Genomic DNA, 20124 nt, shown 5'->3' with positions numbered 1-20124 from the left:
AATATATTGGTGCATATGAAATTTAGATAACATGTTGAATTTTTCTTCAGACTTGGATTGAGGTGTCTCTCTGTCACCAATCTCATTTGCAATTGCGCTGCACCAGCAATAAAGTCGGAGTAAAATATCCACAATCTTCTCATATTTTGTAAATAGTTTCAGATATCGGAATGAGATTTTGGCAAATGAGAGCATGCAAAGAGGAGAATATTTTGCTGTATTGTTATTGTGCAAGAGTTCATTATCTACCATGTTATTCCATTAACTACAGACTTTGACAATGAAAGAACGTAATTCTTAAGGGTCATCGATAGATGGTGAAATGAGAAGTGCTACGGGTTTTGGAATTCCATGTTTTTTGCATTTATTTATTTCAGTGTGTGTGTGTGTGTGTGTGTGTGTGTGTGTGTGTGTGTGTGTGTGTGTGTGTGTGTGCTTGCGTGCGTGCGTGCACGCGCAACATGTTAGTGAAGTGAGACTGTGTAAACTCTGCTAGGTTTTGGCAAAAGAAACAAGTTTTAACATGGCAACCAGAGAAATGTGTAGGTTTTACTCAAAATTCACCCGATATTCTGAAAGTCAAAAATGATTAACAAGCCAGGCAAAAATAAATTGATGCATTTTCAGTGGAATTCTTTTGATGTACTAACCAAAGCAGAGGTGACAGATCTTTTTGAACAGTTACGATGCAAGTATGAGCGGCTCCACTTAATATATACAAGAAAATGTGAGCATAGGCTTCAGTTTTGGTTGTCACTTCCCCTCCAGCACTCAGCATTTCCCCTGCAGTGTCTGTCCACAACCCCCACCACTACTGCTCTCCTCACACGTGCCCCACTATCTGCCACACGTGCCCCACTGTCTGCGCATCTACCATCCATGGTATCCTGTGTGGACTGTAAAATGTGTTATTCTTGCTTTGTGCAGAGCAGGAATTGGGAAAAAATGCAAATTTCTCATTTTCAGTGTGTTTTCTGACACACTTCGAAATTTAAACAAACAAAACATGATTTTGAAGCACCTCTTGAAATCATGTTTTCAGTCCACATACATATAACACCAGAAGAGAAATTTGTTAACATTGAGTATAGATTTAAGTGTCAGGAAGTCGTTTCTGAAAGTATTTGTATGGAGTGTAGCCATCTATGGAAGTGAAACATGGATGATAAATAGTTTGGACAAGAAGAGAATAGAAGCTTTCGAAATGTGGTGCTACAGAAGAGTGCTGAAGATTAGATGGGTAGATCACATAACTAATAGGAGGTATTGAATAGAATTGTGGAGAAGTGGAGTTTGTGGCATAACTTGACTATAAGAAGGGATCAGTTGGTAGGACCAGTTCTGAAGCTTCAAGGGGTCACCAATTTAGTATTGGAGGGCAGTGTGGAGGATAAAAATCATAGAGGGAGACCCAGAGATGAATACACTAAATAGATTCAGAAGGATGTAGGTTGCAGTAGGTACTGGGAGATGAAGAAGCTTGCACAGAATAGAGTTGCATGGAGAGCTGCATCAAACCAGTCTCAGGACTGAAGACCACAACAACAGCAATGCATAACACCACTATTACGATGTAAAATCCAGGATGGACTGTAACAATATTATGAAAAGGAAAGTCACTACTCACCATTGAAGATGCTGAGTCGCATATAGTTATTTGCGCTGTCAAAATCTGCACCATTTATATACACACGGTTTTGTGCTTCACAGTGCACAGGACCACACAAAAAGGATTTAGCAGATCATAATTCCCTAATGTTTAAAATTTGATGAAGAGAGCGTGTGTATTGTTGACAAATGCCATTGGCCGAAAGCTTTAAGTGTGAAAATCTTTTTGTTGTGCCTATCTGCTATTCAGCGTCTTCGCTGTACGGTGAGTAGCAACTTTCTTTCTCATAATATTGTTACACCACTATTACAGTTACATATGTGGATACTGAAGTCATACACCCAAAGTTGCCTCAAGTAGAACACAACTTCAGTAGGTGTCTTGGGTGTTGGAAGAGCTTTCTGCAAATCACTGGTTATTAAACAAAAGTCTGATTCTTCTTTGCACCATTTAGCTTGACACTGGCTCAGAAAATCAAAAGCAGCTGTGACACAGATTTAATGTAGGCGAACATACAGATGGTTTATATCCTGTTGTTGCAGTATCCGTGCATCACACACATTTCATGTATCAGTATGGGGCATCTTCAATTCTGTATTAACTTCTCTTGTGAATAATTATGTTTGTGTTACAGTTGACATTCTGGAAACCATATGTTCCATTTTCATTTTTGTAAGGTCAATGCATTTCAGCTACAGATTTAGCTGATCATTATACATCTGCTTATCGATCACTCCCTACTGTAATGACTCTTGTACAAATGAAATCATTTTATACGATCAGTCAGTCAATTTTAAAAATCGATAAACTTTTATCATTGCTTGCCATGGTCAACATAAGAAGTAGATTTACAGGCTTCATTTTGTAACATTTCTGCATCGTGAGTCTTCTCAGCAGAATAATCAACCTCATTAAGTGTTTCACAGTGAATGCCCAATGTCCGTGTACGTCTGTCTCCTCTAGTCAAAGATAAATGCTTCCTGGCTATCCTAAATATATCACAAAATGCTGTAGTTGTGATTAAAATTCTTCTGGGTATTATGCCACGTCATTGCTAAAGAATTTTAATCACTATGACACCGGCTGCAGAAGCCTACGTTCTTATATCAATGCTGTAGTTAATTGCGCTGTCAAAATCTGCACCATTTATATACACACTGTTTCGTGCTTCAAGTGCACAGGACCACAAAAAAAGGATTTAGCAGATCATAATTCCTTAATGTTTAAAATTTGATGAAGAGAGTGTCCTTACCATTGATAAAAGTGTGTGATATTCACACCAACTGAGGTTAGCTTTCATACACTTCATGGCACAATTGCAATCATTGCTTGGTCTATTCACTGGAAGAGCTTGGTTAGTTTTTTTTTTAGTCACATAGTCTAATCCCTAGTTTCTTCATACTTTTGCCATTCTTTTCTTTTAGCTGTCATCATTTCTTGCAAATTTTTTGTAGATTTCTCACAACTGCTAGGCACAAGGTAATCTTCACAGTCAGTCATGGTGTCAACACTATAAATGTGACTGCCAGCACATGTGTTATTGGCTAATACTATCTGATGTAATGTTACCACTTTACTTAGCTCCCTTTCACACTGCAAGATTGTGCTTTCACACTGCGAGATTGTGCTTCACTCACTTGGTAAAAAATTGTGGGTTAGCTCCCTCTCACATTCTAGCCCATTCTAATTACCAGTTGTGATGTTGCACGTGGTGCCGGAAGCAAGACTAAAGAAACCAGGACATGTTCATAGGATTTGTTGACCTAGAACAAGCATTTGACAATGCAGAATGGTATAAAATATTTGAAATTATCAGAAAAATAATAATACGCTACAAAAAAAGACAGGTAATACATAATATGTACAAAAACCAAAAGGGAAAATTAAGAATGGAAGACCAAGGGAACAGTGCTTAAATTAAAAAAAGGAGCAGGGCAAGAATATAGTCTTTCTCCCCTGCTGTTAAACTGTACATCAAAGAAACCATAGCAGAAATAAAATAAAGATTCATGAGTGGAATTAAAACTCAGGATGAAAGGATATCACTGATATGATTCCCGATGACTTCAGGACCTGTTGAATAAATGTGCAGTCCAACAAGCACATAACATGGGTCTGAGAGTAAAACAAAGAGAGATGAAAGTAATGAGGAGTAATAGAATGAGATTAGTGACAAACTTAACATCATAATTGGGGACCATGCAGTAGATGAAATGAAGGAAGTCTGCCACCTTGGAAGCAACATAACTCCTGACACACAAAGCAAGCAAGATATAAAAAGTAGACTACCACAGGCAAAAAGGAATTCATTCCTAAATATAAGTCTACTGGTATCAAATACTGGCCTCAATTTGAGAAGGCATTTCAAACAATGTACTCCTTGATCACAGCATTATGTGGAAGAGAAACATGGATTGTGTAAAAATTTGGCAAATAGGTACTCAGAACATTTGAGATTAGCAGTGGGCTACATCAAACAAGTAAGAAGACAATGACTTACATCAATACATTTTAAGGAAACATAGGCAAAAAGTACTCCTTTCACCAGTGAGAAGGGGGGGAATAGGAGTGCTGTCTGTCAGAGTTTACACGGACTAGACTGCCAACAAGCGCAGTGTCGGGAGGCTGTGGGGCAGGGAGATTGGGGAAACAAACCTCCTGTTGGCAGTCTGATCCATGCACACTCTGCCAGACAGCACTCCTCTCTCCCTCCAACCATGTGCTGCTGTCGTTTCCCCTTTCCCACCACCTCCAGATTGCTGCTTCCATTTGATGTCCCAGTTGCATACTGGTCTGAGCTTCTGGAATTTGCAGTCATGTGTGTGTGAAGTGTGCTTGCTTGTGTGAATGATTGGTGTGTGTTTATCTTTCATTTTCTGATGAAGGCTGTGGCCAAAAGCTAATGTGTAAGTGTCTTTTAATTGGGCCTGTCTGCAGCCTAAAATCTCATCTTTACAGAAAGTAGCAATCTGTCTTTTTCTTGCATTGAAAATAACAGTTTGTATTATTGAAAATTATTGTTTATTTTTTTCTCTATCCATAAATGTTAAGTATACAGTTGTTTAGAAACAGAATCTAACTAGTATAACTTAAATGCAGTTTTTATTGTAATGAGTGAATTGATCATTTTTAGAAATTAAGCATCGTTAAAATATGTTAATCTCCTTCATCATTGCTGACAGTGGTTACTGCAACATACTGAATTAGCTTTTACTAACTATACTTTTTAGCTCACATCTTCCATGAGTACTTTCATATTCTTCTTCTGTTTCATTTTAAGATTTATGGAAAGTGGTGTATGAAAACATTAAACAGAATTAAACGCAAATACAAAGTAAAGGAAAGTGAGATTTTAGCCAGTGGATGAAGAATTTCACTGGTATTATTGATTTTAAAATTTATTCACTAGCTGGAAACAGCTTACTGCCTTACCTGAATTATAAGTGGAAATTTTAGTCTAAGAAATTCAGACCTAGCTCTTCCTGGGTGAAAATGTAGAAACTAATTGTAAATATTTTTTCAGGTTTGGACACCTTCACTGGCACAAGACTAATCTTATAGAAGTCCCCTTTCCTGAGTATCAAGCACATAAAGTAAGATGTGGCTAGGTATGCCACAGTTAGTTGCCCTCTATGTCAGTTACTTGCTGTTAACTCCAAGTGTTCTTGAGATTGCTGAATGTTGTGTGTGTGCTGGAACTCCATCACAATATTTCGGTATTATGAGTAGGACTGCAAAAGACATCTGCTCCCAGGATGTTTCCAAGACTGTTACATTTGTGTTAAGTCAGTGCAATATAGTTTGTAGATGTTATACATGACTTTTAACTTCATGTTTTTAAGGCACATTCGTAACATGCAATGAAGTCTCAGATTGTTTTGCATGTTCCTAGGATAGCATTCTGCTCGCTATGCAGATTTAAAAAGGAGAACTGATGTGGTATGTGAGCAAAATCAGTGACTTGAATGTGGTGGATTACTGCTAAAAACATGTAAGAGCTACAGAATGCTGCAACTTTCAATACAATACAGTACAGGTCATCTGCTTTCTAAAAACTGCTGCTTTTGAAATATGTGGAGATTGCTGACAGGACTTTCTGTACGCACCTTCACAACAAGGCAGTGACCCACCACTACCTTTATAGTAAACCTTGTCTAAACCAAGGAAATTAGAATAGTGTGAGCCATTAGGCTCTCTCACAGTATTCAGCGAGGCATTTTGTAATACGGCCTACAGGTTACAATTTTTAAAAAAAATTCATACTGTTTTGCCACAGGATCAAATAATGCATTTAAAATTTAAGACTCAGGTGAAGCTTAATGCAGGTGTCTCATTAATTCTGGTAATACAAAATTTTCTGTTGCTCTACACACAATGGATGTAATGGAAAATGATACCTTGATAGTACAATATTATAGTTTGATTTTTTCTTTCTGTAAAGTCTTCGAATGGCAATGTGTGAGTTCGTGGAAGAAGTTACCACTAAAATGAAAATATTCATTTTAAAAATTAATTTTATTGCTAAAAAGTGTGTGGATTATGTGACAAAGTGCTTATTTTATCTGATCTGATCAGCATGAGTGGTTCATTACATAAAAGAGACAATTACATCTCATGGACTCATTTAAACAAGAAATGACTGCAGAGACAAAGACCCAAAGAAATCAATAATGTAATTTGCTGCCACTTTTCAGTGAGTGGGAAAATGATTAAGGTACTATAAATTCTAGTCACTTTACTTGAGAATTTGAACTGCGATCATGGGCACAGAACTTACTCGTAATTTTATACTGATCCAGTACTCTAAACATAATCTTTGTGCACAGTTCATTTCATGCCAGTGCAACAGTTCTGTGACTATTCAGATCAACTACTCCTGACTGTATGAGTATCAACTTTGTGCAAAGTGTTTATATACTGACAGTTTTAGTGTTTTATCTGAGGTACACTCTGAACAAGAAAGCAGTAAGAAGAAATCCTGTGCCTCTACAGTGCAAGAAATTTTTCTGAACACAACTGTCATCTTTCAAAACAGTAATATTTGTGAACTTATTTGATTGTACCTTCTAGCAAATGAGTTCTAGGACTGACAATCATGTACGTGCTATTTAATACATTTTGTTTTGTGCTGTGAAACCAGATTCTTTTCTGTAGTAGTGTCATTTTTCATATTTTGCTTGAATCTATCCAAGTGTTACATACAAGTGTTTCAGTTTTGTTTTGTACTAACTAATAAATATTTTTGTGAGGTTTGGATAATGTTACTCCACATTTGCAGTTAACATTACAGCAGAACTGTGATAACAGGATGAAACTAACAACACTTTAGTGTGGAATTTTGCATTATAGGTAACCTCTAAACCAACTAATTTTTATAACATTTTTCTTGTTGCTGCATTAATAGAATGAGTGCATCCCTGGAAAGATTATTACTACTCAGTGTGTTACTGGTATTAGTTATCTGTGTTAGTCTCAAGAAGTTTCACGCATTTATCTTTTGTTTGACAATTCATTTTACTATTGTAGATTTCTGAGCTGAAGTAAAAAGTATTTTTCAAAATGTGTCATTTAGTCTCTCATTACAGGGAAAATAACTCAAGGACCACAAAGTTTGTTATAAAAATGGTTTATACCTATTACAAAAACTAACTCTGCACCCGGGCCCTGAAGATCAAGTACACCTCATAAAAAGAAGGATATTTATGTTTCAGGAACATGAAAACATAAGTAGCAGCAACTTATTTTTTGAAAGGTTATTACCTTCATGATATCTGCTCAAAAAGTGTGCAACCTACGGCAGTGTGATTAATTAATGTATGACAGATCTACTAAAAAAAAGGCATGGTACTTAAAATGATAGCAATAAAAATAATCAAAGAATGATCTTTTGATGCACCTTCAACAGAGATAAATAGCAGCATGCTCATCAAACTATTATGATAACATAGAAAAGTTAGGTTTCAAGGCAAAAAATATGGAAGTTTTGTAACAATTGATGGCTGACACTGACTCAGTTCATTTTTAAATACCCAAAATGGAAAAAAAAATGATTGAAGAAAGTAGGGGTATTAATGTTTTGGAAATGCTTACAGTACTTATAAAAATGTTTTTGAGAATTTGTATAAATTGATTTTCAACAGTTATTAAGATTATCATTTAGCTATGTAGAAAATGGTTTCACTGCACATCAACTTAATAAAATGAGATTCAATATGTGTTTGATTCAACCCTCTTTGAATACAGCATACTGAAGTACCTGTATAAAGTACGTAATGGAATTACCAAAAAATGTATGTAGCTGATTTATGGTGATGAAGATTCGTTTCCTTATGATGAATCAGAAGCTCTGAATGTTTAAGATAATACATCAGCCCTGCAGCTGTAAACAGAGCTTTGGGGAATAGTGAAACATTTGTTTTATATATATGTATTTCTCAGCTTTGTGGAAGTCATGACAAAATCTTCAAAGGTTGACTATAGACAAAATAAACCCCAAAAATGTTTTCAACACAGTTTTGAAAAGTCGTGAAAAATCATGATTGTTCATCTTGTCTCTTCAAATGAATTTATATATGCAGAACATAATCATGCCTTATATGGCAGTTTCTAAATTTGAAATAACCAACATCAGAAATAAAGCTTGGCAATATCTGAGACAGGAAAGATGTATGTACCCATCCAACAGTGAACAATAACGTTCAGAGCAGTGTTGACAAGAGACAGAAATTAATAATCAGTAAAAGGATCTCAAGGTCCAGAATTTCAGTAGTAATTCTTTTGTCTGGAAGGAAAGCTGTGCAAGAAATGCTGAATGAAAACATGCAAGAATCTGACCCAAGGTCATTTTATTTCATTTCCTCTTCAACCCCCTTCCCTCACACTCAGCCCTGCAAGTGACGTGCAGTGGTAAGATATTGGACATATCCAGGAGGATGGCAGCTCAATGTCTGGCCATTTACATTTAGGCTTTCCATGCTTTCTCTAGATCTTTTACGGCAGATGCCAGGACAGTTCCTTTACAAAGAATGCAACCGATATCCTTCCCTATATTTCCCCAACGTGTTCTTATACCCTTATTTTTAATGTCTCATCATCAATGAAATATTAAACACTAACCTCCCTTCTTTGGTTTTTCATTATCATTTACAACTTGTACTTTCTTTACAGTTTTTAGCTATTATCTTTGGATTCTCTTTTAGCCACATCTTATTTATTAATATTTTGGGAAGTTACTCCATCACATTATTACTTCTGATAATATGCACATTGATTCTCACTATTAATTTACAGTAACTTCTCCAGGCATCACTCACATATACACATCTAATTTACCATTTACGTATTCATCATTCACATTTTCTTGCCAGGAAGGATAATATTCATAGTGTTTTAAAAGTGTGGAAGCAGTATCTGTTTTCTCCTCTGGTATGATTTTGTGGTTGTCATTTCAGCTTAGAATGTTCCTTTTTCGGTGCTGAGTAAGTAAGGACTGAGCTTTTACCTCATAGTTGTATGCCAGTGTTTATTTACTCTCCTTCCACCTTATTGCTGTGAGACACTCCTTCTCCAAAAAACTGAGTGAATTTGCATTTGATCAGTGATTGTCTCTCTCTCATAACATTCACAGTGCGAGAGGCATTTATAAGCTCTCACTGATTCAAACTGTGATGGTTGTGTGTCTTATTTTGTTGAATCCCAAATTCTTATCTTGATTCATCAGCTTAAATGTTGTTTTGTTTTGCATTCCTTAAATCATTGTAAAAGTTGCTACATCACAGAGGCCACTTCCAGATGTTTTTTCTGAGCTTTTGAGAGTATAATGAAAGTATTTCATTCATTTCTATCTCAGAACATGAGATCACAATGTAAATTATGCCTCTCAGGAACTATATAACATTTGTTAAAGAAATTTTTGTGGTAATGTGCATACTTTTCTTAGCATGAATTTGCATGTTATGTCTGTGTGACACGTGTAGTGTCAGAAAGCCTATTCAATAATTTAAACATTTATTTCTCTTCTGTAAATGTATAATCAACTTACATTCCAAAGCCATTCATGGTGTACCGTGGCAATATGTGAAGGGCACGTTTTTCTCATGGTATGATCCTGCTGGTGGATGTGGTTGGATTTTGACTTCTAGTCATTCAGACTCGAATGCTCCATCATGAACTGACCATAAAACTGCTACACAAAGAATGAAAATTTTCTCATAATTGTAGTGTAACAGGCACATTTTGGTTCATGTATCTAACAGTGGTTGGTTTTATAAGTTTTAGTCAGAATAAAACTGTACAATTCATGGAGTTTTGGATGCCTTAAAGTAAAACTATATTTGGAAACAAAAGTTTCAAAATTGTATGATACTGATTTTCAGAAAGAGTGGAATATTTAACAAAAAGACCATACACCTGTTGATGATGTTGAATCTAAATTAAATTCAGCATTGGTAAATTATCTATATCACTGTTTTATTTTTATTTCAACAGTTAAGCAAAAACTGTAAAGAGCTGAAAATATTGGATTTACCGTGATCTTTTGATACTTTCTGTACTCTGTTTTGCTATCTAAATAAATAGTGGTGATGATACGTCCAAATTTATGTTGTAATTCCTTGAATGTGTTCTCATATTTTTTTCATGCAACAAACAACGTATTTGTTGGTACATTTTATTACTATTCTCAGAAATTTGGCTGACATTTGCATCTAAATTTTTTAATAACATATTTGTATGTGATATAAGAGAGACTATTTGCTTAACTACATCTGCAATATAAGAGGCTGATTGTTGTTTGATAACCATCTTGAGATAGAATGTTGAGCCTGCCCATGAAATTTCACCTTTGATCTCTTAGCTCTTCACATTTGTAAACTGTTCAGCGTACAATGAAAGTACTATCCTGGAACAAGGGAAATGATTGTTTTTACTAATATGGTATCACAAATAGTGTGACCAATCAAAGGAGAATGATGAAAACAAGTCTCAGTTTGATAAAAGTAGTGAATGACTAACCACTACATAACTATAATTCTTTGGGTACAGCTAAAAACTGCCAGAATGATCTTGCTGTTCATTTTTTTAAACCCACATATCTTTAACATTTTTCACTGCAGCTATTATTTTTATATTTCTTCCTCTGAAGATGAATGTCTTGTTTAATTTTGTTACTGTTAAGTTCCTAGTGAAACAAAAAGAAACTTTTTAGACAAATGATGTTTATTCAGCAGTGTTAATGTGAATTAAAAGAACCGCATAAACTGCTAAACTGTACATTATACAAAAAACTTTGGCTATGACATTAGTTCTGCCAAGAACTTAGCAAAGACTTGAGTTGTGATCTGAAACGATATTAACTTTGATGTGAAATATTGTAATCAAATTTTGAGAACTGTTTCAACGAAAAATATAAACTTTTATATACCATATCTAATTTTGTGTCCTTCTTTTGTATGAACTGTTCCTTTTTCCAGAAATTTATTCAACAGGGCAGGAGGAACCAGAAGTGAAGACAAAAGGGGAACCATAGGGCACATGTTTAGCTTTTAAGAAACGGGGTAATTGTAATGCTTTGCTTTCTACTCACCAAATGAACCTGTGACAAGACCATTCCAGTGAAAGAAAAGGTTTCGCCTTTATCACTAGCTTGTAAAATTGTGACTTTATTAACTAACATAGTGTACTCAATTGATGATTCTATTCCACCAAACAACCACACTGTTCTCTCTTTTCTGTAAAAGTCTGTTGCTATTTTTTTCTCACTAACTACGCACAACAAGCTGTCATTTTTATTATGAGCTACCAAGTATTCATGTTCCATCTGCATAATGCAGTATGAAATTCCTGTATTATTCATATAATAATCATATGGACAGGGAAATAAAAAAAGTCCTTTACAATGCTTGTTACACAAAAAATTACTGTTTTGCATTATACCATCTTTTATCTGCGATAGTATCACCCTCGGTTGTGAGGGTGTCATGTAATTGTGATTTGTAGCACTTCTCTTAGGTCCTAACACCTTTGTTTACTGTTAGCTAGGTGTTAATAGTAACAATAATAATAAATTTTTATATGATGCATGATGTCTGTGTCTTCAGACAAGGGAGGGGGGGAAAGGAGAGGGGAAGACTAATGAGATCAGCTGCATCAGGACTTTGTGCAGAATCAGAGACAATGAGTGAAAATGTGTGCCAGACCATGACTCATAACGCAGGATCTTCTGCTTACTAGGCTGTTGTGTTAACCACTGCACCACATGAACACAGTGTTTCTCACAAACTGGTGGACTGTCTTGGCACGCTCACACTCCCTGCCTGACTCACATTGCCACCTAGTACCATCTATCTGCAGTCTCCTTAAGTGTCCTTCGTGATCATTAATTTTAGATTCCAACTGGAGGTCGAACATAAATGTGCATCTGCACTGAAGGTTGTGGGTTCATTGCCCAAGGTGAATCAGTTATATGAATGCATGGTGTCTGTTCTTTTGGACATGTCTGAAAGAACAGACATAATGAGGTATCTGCAGCTGTGACATCATATTATGTAAATTGAAGGGAGAGGGGAGAAAGGAAAGCATAGGGAAAGAACTAATGATATCAGCTGTATCAGGACTTTGTGCTGAATCAGTGCGATGAGTGAAACTTTGTGCTGGACCAGGATTCAAACATGGGACTTCTGCTTACAAGGTAGTTGCATTGATCACTATGCCATCTGGACACAGTGTTTATTGCAAATGTGCAGGCTATATCTGCATGTTCTCTGGCCAATTGACATTCCCACCTAGTGTCATCTATCCACAGTCCCTGTCCATGTCCTCCATGCTTGATGATTTTAGATTCGCTCAGGAAGTCAAACTTAAATGTGCATCTGCACTGAAGGTTGTAATTCATTGCCCATCAAGGTTAATCAATGATAAGGATGTGTGGTGTCTATTCTTTCAAACATGTCTGAATGAACAAACACGACCATGATCCACAGCTATGATACATATTATTTATATTGAAGAGGGAGGGGGCAAAGGGGAGGAAATAATGGAATGAGCTGCAATTATTTATTAAAATTACGATTGATAAATTCCGATATATTGTGGAATGGGTTTTTTTGATTGCTTGTTGTGGCAAATCTTGTACAATTTGTGAAAACTTGTTAAACAATTTGTGCCCCATGGTATCATAGCTGTTAAGTGATTTTGTCAGTCTGTGGTATGAGGTAGAAATGAATCTATTGCTTCTTGTGTAGTAGCAATGTATATTTTATTGGCATTTTTCTTTTGGCAACTCCTTCTTTGTGTACATTAAAACAAAGTATATATGTAACTTTATTACAATCATAATTTTTTGTTCTTAAGACAAGGAGTTACAGTGTGCCTGATATGAAGAATCGGCAGTTACGCTGATAGCTTTCTTCTGCAATATTAAGATGTCATGCACACGACTAGAGTTTCCCCATAAAATGAGATCATATGATATTATGCTTCATAAAAATGAAAAATATGATATTCTAACATGTATTTCAGGTACACAATCCATAAGTCATCTTAACAAATAAATTACTCTTGATTACTTACTACTGATATATCATAAATTTTGGCCCCAAGGTAATTTATTATCTAAATACACCTCCAAAAACTTAACATAACTTGGATCATCTGATGGAGGCATGTTGTTTAGACTGTAAACCATCTCTCCTATATATTATGAATATAATAGAGGGAAACATTCTACGTTGGAAAAATATATCTAAAAACAAAGATGATATATAAAAACTAAGATGAGGTGACTTACCGAACGAAAGCGCTGGCAGGTCGATAGACACACAAACAAACACAAACATACACACAAAATTCAAGCTTTCGCAACAAACTGTTGCCTCATCAGGAAAGAGGGAAGGAGAGGGGAAGACGAAAGGAATTGGGTTTTAAGGGAGAGGGTAAGGAGTCATTCCAATCCCGGGAGCGGAAAGACTTACCTTAGGGGGAAAAAAGGACAGGTATACACTCGCACACACGCACATATCCATCCACACATACAGACACAAGCAGACATATTTAAATATGTAGATGGATATGTGCGTTTCCCTCTATTATATTAAAAACAAAGATGATGTAACTTACCAAACAAAAGTGTTGGTATGTTGATAGACACACTAACAAACACAAACACAAACACACACACAAAATTCAAGCTTTCGCAACCCACGGTTGCTTCATCAGGAAAGAGGGAAGGAGAGGGAAAGACGAAAGGATGTGGGTTTTAAGGGAGAGGGTAAGGAGACATTCCAATCCCGGGAGCGGAAAGACTTACCTTAGGGAGAAAAAGGGACAGGTATACACTCACACACACACACATATCCACCCGCACATATACAGACACAAGCAGACATATGTAAAGGCAAAGAGTTTGGGCAGAGATGTCAGTCGAGACAGAAGTACAGAAGCAAAGATGTTGTTGAATGACAGGTCAGGTATGAGCGGCGGCAACTTGAAATTAGCGGAGGTTGAGGCCTGGTGGGTAACGGGAAGAGAGGATATATTGAAGGGCAAGTTCCCCTCTCTGGAGTTCCAGATTGTAGCCTATCACGATTGCGGTTTATCATATCGCGACATTACTGCTTGCGGTGGTCGAGATCCAATGACTGTTAGCAGAATATGGAATCGGTGGGTTCAGGAGAATAATACGGAATGCCATACTGGATCCCAACGGCCTCATACCACTAGCAGTCGAGATGACTGGCATCTTATCTGCATGGCTGTAATGGAAGGTGCAGCCACGTCTCGATCCCTGAGTCAACAGATGGAGACGTTTGCAAGACAACAACCATCTGCATGAACAGTTTGATGACATTTGCAGCAGCATGGACTATCAGCTCGGAGACCATGGCTGTGGTTACCCTTGACGCTGCATCACAGACAGGAGCGCCTGCGATGGTGTACTCAATGACGAACCTGGGCGCACAAATGGCAAAACATCATTTTTTCGGATGAATCCAGGTTCTGTTTACAGCATCATGATGGTTGCATCCGTGTTTGGCAACATCACGGTGAATGCACATTCGGAAGTATGTATTCGTCATTGTCATCGCCATACTCGTGTGATAGTATGGGGTGCCATAGGTTACATGTCTCAGTCACCTCCTGTTCGCATTGACGGCACTTTGAACAGTGGATGTCACATTTCAGATGTGTTACGACCCGTGGCACTACCCGTCATTCGATCCCTGCGAAACCCTACATTTCAGCAGGATAATGCACGACCGCATGTTGCAGGTCTTGTACTGGCCTTTCTGGAAACAGAAAATGTTCGACTGCTGCCCTGGCCAGCACATTCCCCAGATCTCTCACGAACTGAAAACGTCTGGTCAATGGTGGCTGAGCAACTGGCTCATCACAATACGACAGTCACTACTCTTGATGAACTGTGGTATTGTGTTGAAGCAGCATGGGCAGCTGTACCTGTACACGCCATCCAAGCTCTGTTTGATTCAATGCCCAGGCATATCAAGGCCATTATTACGCCCAGAGGTGGTTGTTCTGGCTACTGATTTCTCAGGATCTATGCACCCAAATTGCGTGAAAATGTGATCACATGTCAGTTCTAGTATAATATAGTCATCCAATGAATACCCATGTATCATCTGCATTTCTTCTTGGTGTAGCAATTTTAATGGCCAGTAGTGAAGTTTAAGGCTGTTTTGTCTAATGTCATAGAAATCCATTTTTTCTAAAGTGATGTGTGCCCTACACAGTCAAAGGGTTTACTTGGATCACAAGTAACTTGAGTAAAGCCTTTATCCTGAAATGCTCAAAATAAGTATTTGACTACAAAGCTGATAGCACCAATAGTTAACAAATTTTTCCTAAAACCATATTTTCATCCACTAATTACTCATAGATTTTCAAAGAGTACAGATAACTGTCGGTAAATTGTATATTCCAATGCTTTAAAAAAGCCTGGACTATGGAAATTGCCTGTAACTCTAAGGTGAGTCTTTATCAACATTATTATATATTGGATCTATTACAGGCACTTTAAGCTCATCAGGAAAAAATCCATTGGATATACACTTGTTTTACCATATGCTAAAAGGTACACAATACAATACAATCTATTAATTTCTTCTGTAAGTTGCAAGATGTGTCCTATACACTATGTGATCAAAAGTATTCAGACGCCCGGCTGAAAATGACTGAAAGTTCATGGTGACCTCAATTAGTAAGGTCGGAACTCAATGTGGTGTTGGCCCACCCTTAGTATTGATGACAGCTTCCATTCTCACAGGCATACATTCAATCAGGCACTGGAAGGTTTCTCGGGGAATGGCAGCCCATTCTTCACGGAATGCTGCGCTGAGGAGAGGTATCGATGTTGGTTGGTGAGGCCTTGCATGAAGTCAGCATTCCAAAACATCCCAAAGGTGTTCTATAGGATTAAGGTCAGGACTCTGTGCAGGCCAGTCCATTACAGGGATGTTATTGTCATGTAACCTCTCCGCCACAGGCCGTGCATTATGAACAGGTGCTCGACTGTGTTGAGAGATGCAGTTGCCATCCCCAAATTGCTCTTCAACAGTGGGAAGCAAGAAGGTGCTTAAAACATCAATGTACTGTGATAGTGCCATGCAAAACAACAAGGAGTGCAAGCCCTCTCATGAAAAACACTACCACACCATAACACCACCACCTCTGAATTTTACTGTTGGCACTACACACACTGGCTGATGATGTTCACCGGGCATTCGCCATACCCACACCCTGTCATCAGATCGACACATTGTGTACCGTGATTAGTCACTCCACACAGTGTTTTTCCACTGTTCAGTCATCCAATGTTTACAGTCCTTACACCAAGCAAGGCATCGTTTGGCAGTTAGCAGCATAATGTGTGGCTTATGACCAGCCACTTGACCATGAAATCCAAGTTTTGTTACCTCCCGTGTAAGTGTCATAGTACTTGCAGTGGGTCCTGATGCAGTTTGGAATTCCTGTGTGATGGTCCGGATGGATGTGTGCCTATTACACATTACAACCCTCTTCAACTGTCAGCGGTCTCTGTCAGTCAACCGATGAGATTGGCCTGTACGCTTTTGTTCTGTATGTGTCCCTTCACAGTTCCACTTCACTATCACATCATAAACAGTGGACCTATGGATGTTTAGGAGTGTGGAAATCTCACCTACAGATGTATGACACCCAATCACCTTATCACATTCAAAGTCCATGAGTTCTGCAGAGTACCCCTTTCTGCTCTCTCACTATGTCTATGGCTACTGAGGTCACTGATATGGAGTATCTGGCAGTAGGTGGCAGCACAATGCACCTAATATGAAAACCTATGTTTTTGGGGGTGTCCAGATACTTTTGATCACATAGTGTATATCAGCACTGTCTGATGATTTCAGCTGCGTTACTAGTCAGGACAAAGGTAGACAAGACCTGAGGAAAGGTAAACATACTTGTATTTGTTGATGATTTACAAAATGTTTTTAAAGTAACTCTGGTAAACTGATGTTAGGTTTGATAATAGCATGTCTTACATCTTCAACTGATTTAATAAAAAGAATTATTGATTTTTTGGGGATCAATAATCTTTAGTTTCTTGCATCTTTAGCAACACTGCATATTAGTTTCCATACAGCTTTGTACTTATTGGTAGAATTCTCTATACTACTGAGATTGTTTTGCTTTTTTGGCTTCCATAGTAGTTTTTATACTCATTACTATATTTGACATAGGATAATCTGGCATGGTCAGATGTAAGTCTATTGTATACATTCTGCAACAATGTAACTTGGTTTTTCAAATTGGTCAGTCGAGAATACCATGGATTTTATCTGCTTGGAAACTTGGTTTTGAAGCCTTTGTCAATTACTTTGCATTTCCGTATGGGAATTTTGTCATTAAGTCTATCAAAAATGCTTTAAAAAGCACTTCAAAAATCATCTTTGGTTTACTTACAGTAAAATGTGTGTTGCCATAAGATTGGCCAAACAGTAGCAATGGTCAGCCAAGCTTGATCAACATCAACAGAGACATCAGTCAGTGCAAAGTCAACAGGTCCACCACGAAAAACTGATGCTCCATGTAGAATACCAATTATCTTGGCAGGATCAACTTTCATATTATAATCGGTCTCAATGTCTTCTACTGTAGATTTCAACAAGAGAATTACAAAACTTGACAATTTTATTGTCAGTGGCAACTATAGAGGTCACAAATTTTGTGACAAACCTAGTTATATTACTCTTATCAATAGGGAACCCACATGTGTAAGTTAAGGATACAAAATTATGGTCTGAGAATGGAAACACTGTAACATAATACATTTCTTCTGTAGTTTTAAAACTGACAAAAATATTGTCAAGATATGCTCAATCTCTTGTGGGTTTACTATTGATGAAGTGTAAATTGTAATGTCTTAGTAGATTTATCAATTCAGTGACATGAGATTTGTGTGTTGTTGTATCAGAATCTGCATTCACATCTTCACATATTACAATATCATAATGCATCCACTTAGTCTCTCTCAACACATCTAATAGCATGTCTAATATTTTTTTCTGAAAATACATTGATGAAACTCATAGATGATCTGTATAATTATATGACAGTGTTTCCCAGTTATGTTAGGAACGCTTGCGTGAAATTCCAAACTCCAATTCTATCTTGTTACAAGTTGCGGTGTTACAGTCCTTGTAGTTTCACCATTACAGCACAGTTACAGACATCCAAGAAAACTGTAGATATAATGGCATCCATCCATCCTGGAGGGATGGTGGTGTAACATGCTTGGCTGAAAAGTGGCTGAAAAGTCCCACTCGAGAGTGGCAGTCCCTACTGCAGTTTGGACATGTGAAATTTGAGGGACTTCGAACAGAAGCTGCTCTGTCTCTTCGCTTTGTCCTCTTCCTGATTTGTTCCTGTGTGCGTTCGTACTGAAGTGTCCTCTCCAGGATGCTACAAGCCTGAGTGATAAATATGAAGACACGTGAGTTGCCCAATCATCACGGTCTCCCTCTCGACCTAAATGATAATATCCAAAGGAAAGGCAAGCCAATATGTCTGGTATCACTTCGATTGCAGGAGCTGCTGGAAGGGGACATAGTACGCCTTCCAACCGCCTTTGGGGCCCCCCCCAGATTTTCTTTCAGGGTTTTCTCCCTTAGCCTTCATCCCTCCTGAGACCAACCACAAGGCAATGGTGTGTTAGGGTAATTAGAGAAAGAAAAGGAATTGTAACTGAGGAGAGGGTAGGGAATAGGATATAAGACGGGTCGTTGTGAGGCACACTTTGTCTGGCTCCTCTGCTGAGACCTGCCTGGCTAGGTTGGACCTGCCAGTAGCTACGCTATCGCCGATATAGCTCTCAGCTTCCTTTGAGCACACAAACTCTCCCGCCCACACAGACAGTGCTATGATAAGGTGGTGCCTCATGGGAGAGAAAACTGTACTGCAGTACTAAATGCAATTCCAAAAAAGGACTATAGTGACTATTTCAGAACACTTTTAAAATGATTTTAGCTGTGTATCAATTAAGTGAGAGACTATTTTGAATAAATATAATGATATTGTGAACATAATCAATGACTTTCATTTATCATAGCCACAGTCCTAATTGAACTGGGAAACACTGTGTATTACTTACTAACTTAAAATAGTCAATAACTGTACCAACAGCTTTGAAGTTCTGTTCTTCACCCAATAAAATCTAGATCCAATGTAATAACAGAGTGACTGAGTGACAGGTTAACATATAATGCCTCAATACCTCTTATGTGCAGTTTACTGTAGTAACTATTCACTATGCCATAGTTATCAATTTTAATAATTGTGAGTTCACTCTCGGCAGCCAAATGTACACTGAAACAAAAAATATCAAACCTGTTATCTAGTCATAGTTATTTACAATAAATTCTTTATCACTTACTCCTTGAATCTTCAGGCAGCAAATTTTAAGATCAAAACTGTCATTCTTTTTAGACTGGACATTTTGGCATGGAGCCAAAGAATCTTTTACACTACATATCGTATGGTCCTGTTCCTCTTGCTGCGTTTAACTAAAAATCATTTAGCCAGAGAGGATGTACTGTTTTTCACCTACCTACAAGACAACACTGGTTCTTCCACTGCAGCTCTCTTCCCTCCTTTTGATGGCGCTGTTACTGTTGTTAGTGAAACTTCTGCTACAGTTTGTGGTGTAATGCAACAGTTGCTGTTGTTGGTACCGATTCTGCTACTGTTGTTTATGCCAGAGATGTTTTTGCTGGAGCTGATGCTGCTAGTTTTGTTGGTGCTGCAATTGTTGTGGATACTGATAATGAGCAATGTCTCCTCAGTTGTTCCTCCATATGTCCATAATTTGGATGACAATGTATCAGTTGCAGGATTTTGAAGTTGATGATCCTGTTTTCTATCCAAAGTTGATTCTTTTGCTGCAGGTGCTTGTGATGTTGGTGATATTGTCGCTGCTTTTACTGTTGTTGTAACATTATTAACAGTTCATTTTGCTGTCAGTTGCT

At 37.5% G+C, this 20124-nt stretch overlaps 1 protein-coding gene across 1 annotated transcript in view; it reads left to right on the top strand.

Moving 5' to 3' along the window:
* The window catches only part of LOC124616287 (neural-cadherin-like), a 476208-nt gene extending 465174 nt beyond the window's left edge, over nucleotides 1-11034 (top strand). The window contains exon 29 of the mRNA XM_047144590.1: nucleotides 5133-11034. The gene's annotated coding sequence lies outside the window, so the exon portion shown is untranslated. The remainder of the gene's footprint in view (nucleotides 1-5132) is intronic.
* Nucleotides 11035-20124: the final 9090 nt, after the last annotated feature.

This window comes from Schistocerca americana, chromosome 5 (genome assembly GCF_021461395.2).
Source record: "Schistocerca americana isolate TAMUIC-IGC-003095 chromosome 5, iqSchAmer2.1, whole genome shotgun sequence".
NCBI lineage: Eukaryota > Metazoa > Arthropoda > Insecta > Orthoptera > Acrididae > Schistocerca > Schistocerca americana.
Note: the sequence above shows the minus strand (reverse complement) of the source record. Positions and strands in the feature narration are given on the sequence as shown.